Genomic DNA, 5,000 nt, shown 5'->3' with positions numbered 1-5,000 from the left:
CGTGTCTGGACGGGGAATCAACTTCGAACGTTTTAACCGCAACAACTTTAATATACGCTAGTGGAGCTGGAATTACCGCGGCTGCTGGCACCAGACTTGCCCTCCACTTGATCCTTATTGAAGGATTTATGCTCAATTCATTCCAATTATGGACCATCGTTAGAGAGGTCCATATTGTTATTTCTCGTCACTACCTCCCCGTGCCGGGATTGGGTAATTTACGCGCCTGCTGCCTTCCTTGGATGTGGTAGCCATTTCTCAGGCTCCCTCTCCGGAATCGAACCCTGATTCCCCGTTACCCGTCGCAACCATGGTAGTCCTCTACACTACCATCAATAGTTGATAGGGCAGACATTTGCAAGATCTGTCGTCGGTCAAGCGACCATACGATCGGCATCCTTATCCAGACTTCAACTCAAGCCGCCCGGAGGCGATTGGTTTTACTAATAAGTGCACCAGTTCCACCGCCCGCAAGCGGACAGCGGTCCCGGCATGTTGCATGTATTAGCTCTGGCTTTTCCACAGTTATCCAAGTAACTGATGGGTGGATGATCTTGTGAATTATGGCTGTTGTACTGAGCCTTATGCGGTTTCACATTCATTTATGTTTGTACTTAGACATGCATGGCTTAACCTTTGAGACAAGCGTATATTACTGGTAGGATCAACCAGAATTCGTCTTCGTCAATTGCTTGTTCGATATTTTTTGTCTACCAGGGCACCAGTCCCCGCAGACTCTCTTTCTACGTTCATCAGGTGACACAATCTTTGTTGTGACCACTCTCATTGACCTGCGGCAGTACACCGACTCCACAGCGCCAATAACCACACGAGCAAAGGTTGTTCAGGAGGATGTCAGATTATCGATGTACATCGTACACCAACATTTGACGTACCGAGGCATTACACCCCGCACGCCCCCACAGGACCAATCAAGGCTCGCATACGACCTGCGACTTACTGCGGCTCCCTGAAGGTCCCCGTAGGACGACCATCACCAGTTAAGGTGTAGTTGACTTGTCAGGGCACGGTAGTCCCCACAAGTCCCCGATTATTCGTGGATATCGTCCTACGATTGTTTCTGACTCCTTTTGCTCCCCGCAGGTCCCCGTAGGACGACCATCACCAGTTAAGGTGTAGTTGACTTGTCAGGGCACGGTAGTCCCCACAAGTCCCCGATTATTCGTGGATATCGTCCTACGAGTTTTTGTGACCCTTGGGTTCCCGAACTTTGCTACGATGGTTCTGCCTCCAGAGGAGACTTATGAACACTTCGTATCATTTCTTACACCGAACCATGGGATCGCGAGATTGCTCCCGGATCCCTAATCACCTTACATTTTCGTTTCGTTTCCGTACACTACGATGAGCTAATTCAATTTGTTTGTTCGTCTGGCGAACGTTTTATTGCGGAATTACCGCGGTACTTCCAGCCGGGTATGGCTGCCGTACGACCTACAGGATAGATCATCGAACCACTTTTCGTGCATATTGTCCGTCGAGGGTATCACCTCGATACCCCCAACAGACCTTTGGACACTTCCTCACTACTCCTTGGAGCAGCAATCAGGGAACCATATAGTAGGAACAGCCGAATATGGAACTCTTTTCGTACTTTGGACACCTCCTATAACTTGTATGGCGACTTCGGGGACCTTCATTTCGTTCTCAGTTGGTACCCCTATTTCGGTCTTTGGACACCTCGTCTTACCCGTATAACTCACTTTAGGTCCACTTATTTGCCTGATATCTCATCGTGAACCCGTTTTTCGTACACCGTACACACCTAGGAACACCACATATGCGTTTCCCTTTCGATCGTGAAGTTTTGAAATTTTTCGATTTTTGGTCCTAGAAATTCATGAACGGTGGGAGACCAAAATTTTTCATAAAAAAAAATTTTCACCGTTTGACCATAAAAACCTTCTTTTCGTACATACCCCATCATTTCTTCACGTTTTAGGCCATTTCTGAAATTTTCGCTTCGATAGTGTGTCCCCTATAATACAAAATGAACATTTTGCATCTCCCACAAGTGGCCATTTTTTTCCGCCACTGAAGAACACGACCTCGGGAACTCGGACCTAGGACGTGGCCATGTAAGTCATAGGCCACCCCAACTTTTGCAAAATACTGTTTCTTTTCACTTTTCATGATCTAAGGCGCGTTCCGACGGCGTTTTGAACAAATTTATGAGAAAAAAAATTTTGACCCTCGGACCAAAATTTTTTCGTTCGGGGCCCCATGGCCTATGGCCAGTATGGGAACTCGGGATGCCGATATGACAAAATTTGTCAAAAAATCACTAAAAAGTCGCTATGGCCCATTATTTAGAGCTTGTTGAGACCTTTCTAAAACACCTTGGTTGACCCCTGTCCGATAAGTAGTTTTCGAGATATTCGAGAAAATGTGATTTTTTGGGACTTAGAAAATTTTTGACCCGTACCCTAAGAAAAAGTGATTTTTTCATAGGACAATTTTTTCTTCGCAAATACTGTTTGGTTTCACTTTTCATTATTAGAAACGCGTTCCGAAGCCATTTTCATCAAAATCTCGTGAAAAAAAAATTTCACCCCCGGACCAAAAGTTGGCCGTTCGGTGCCCTATGGCCTATGGCCAGTATGGGAACCAAGGATGCCGATATGCGAAAAAGTGTCAAAAAATCACTTGAAAGTCGCTATGGCTCATTAAATAGAGCTTGTAAAGACCTTTCTAAAACACCTTGGTTGACCCCTGTCCGATACGTAGTTTTCGAGATATTCGAGAATAAGTGATTTTTTGGGACTTAGAAAATTTTTGACCCGTACCCTAAGAAAAAGTGATTTTTTCATAGGACAATTTTTTCTTCGCAAATACTGTTTGGTTTCACTTTTCATTATTAGAAACGCGTTCCGAAGCCATTTTCATCAAAATCTCGTGAAAAAAAAATTTCACCCCCGGACCAAAAGTTGGCCGTTCGGTGCCCTATGGCCTATGGCCAGTATGGGAACCAAGGATGCCGATATGCGAAAAAGTGTCAAAAAATCACTTGAAAGTCGCTATGGCTCATTAAATAGAGCTTGTAAAGACCTTTCTAAAACACCTTGGTTGACCCCTGTCCGATACGTAGTTTTCGAGATATTCGAGAATAAGTGATTTTTTGGGACTTAGAAAATTTTTGACCCGTACCCTAAGAAAAAGTGATTTTTTCATAGGACAATTTTTTCTTCGCAAATACTGTTTGGTTTCACTTTTCATTATTAGAAACGCGTTCCGAAGCCATTTTCATCAAAATCTCGTGAAAAAAAAATTTCACCCCCGGACCAAAAGTTGGCCGTTCGGTGCCCTATGGCCTATGGCCAGTATGGGAACCAAGGATGCCGATATGCGAAAAAGTGTCAAAAAATCACTTGAAAGTCGCTATGGCTCATTAAATAGAGCTTGTAAAGACCTTTCTAAAACACCTTGGTTGACCCCTGTCCGATACGTAGTTTTCGAGATATTCGAGAATATGTGATTTTTTGCGACTTAGAAAATTTTTGACCCGTACCCTAAGAAAAAGTGATTTTTTCATAGGACAATTTTTTCTTCGCAAATACTGTTTGGTTTCACTTTTCATTATTAGAAACGCGTTCCGAAGCCATTTTCATCAAAATCTCGTGAAAAAAAAATTTCACCCCCGGACCAAAAGTTGGCCGTTCGGTGCCCTATGGCCTATGGCCAGTATGGGAACCAAGGATGCCGATATGCGAAAAAGTGTCAAAAAATCACTTGAAAGTCGCTATGGCTCATTAAATAGAGCTTGTAAAGACCTTTCTAAAACACCTTGGTTGACCCCTGTCCGATAAGTAGTTTTCGAGATATTCGAGAATATGTGATTTTTTGGGACTTAGAAAATTTTTGACCCGTACCCTAAGAAAAAGTGATTTTTTCATAGGACAATTTTTTCTTCGCAAATACTGTTTGGTTTCACTTTTCATTATTAGAAACGCGTTCCGAAGCCATTTTCATCAAAATCTCGTGAAAAAAAAATTTCACCCCCGGACCAAAAGTTGGCCGTTCGGTGCCCTATGGCCTATGGCCAGTATGGGAACCAAGGATGCCGATATGCGAAAAAGTGTCAAAAAATCACTTGAAAGTCGCTATGGCTCATTAAATAGAGCTTGTAAAGACCTTTCTAAAACACCTTGGTTGACCCCTGTCCGATACGTAGTTTTCGAGATATTCGAGAATAAGTGATTTTTTGGGACTTAGAAAATTTTTGACCCGTACCCTAAGAAAAAGTGATTTTTTCATAGGACAATTTTTTCTTCGCAAATACTGTTTGGTTTCACTTTTCATTATTAGAAACGCGTTCCGAAGCCATTTTCATCAAAATCTCGTGAAAAAAAAATTTCACCCCCGGACCAAAAGTTGGCCGTTCGGTGCCCTATGGCCTATGGCCAGTATGGGAACCAAGGATGCCGATATGCGAAAAAGTGTCAAAAAATCACTTGAAAGTCGCTATGGCTCATTAAATAGAGCTAGTAAAGACCTTTCTAAAACACCTTGGTTGACCCCTGTCCGATAAGTAGTTTTCGAGATATTCGAGAATATGTGATTTTTTGGGACTTAGAAAATTTTCGACCATGACATATATGAAAAGTGATTTTTTCATAGGACCAAAAGTTTGTCCAAATAGGGTTTTGGTTCACTTTTTATGGTCAGATAAGTGATCCGATGCTATTTTCATGATCATTAGAGGGATTTCACGCTGTGACCAAAAATTTTCATACTTCATACTTGTCTCCGTGCCGTATATGGGAGGACCGGGGGAACATGTCTTCGTAAGTCGTGATGTTCAGTGACGGATTTCTGGGACTTAGAAAAAAAATGTGCTCTCAGGCACATTATATGTTTCATACACACATGATTTTCATTCTTCATACTTGTCCCCGTGCCGTACATGGGAGGACCGGGGGAACATGTCTTCGTAAGTCGTGATGTTCAGTGACGGATTTCTGGGACTTAGAAAAAAAATG

The sequence above is a fragment of the Anopheles stephensi genome, unplaced genomic scaffold (genome assembly GCF_013141755.1).
Source record: "Anopheles stephensi strain Indian unplaced genomic scaffold, UCI_ANSTEP_V1.0 ucontig182, whole genome shotgun sequence".
NCBI lineage: Eukaryota > Metazoa > Arthropoda > Insecta > Diptera > Culicidae > Anopheles > Anopheles stephensi.
The sequence above is the reverse complement of the archived record's forward strand: the minus strand, read 5'-3'. Positions refer to the sequence as shown.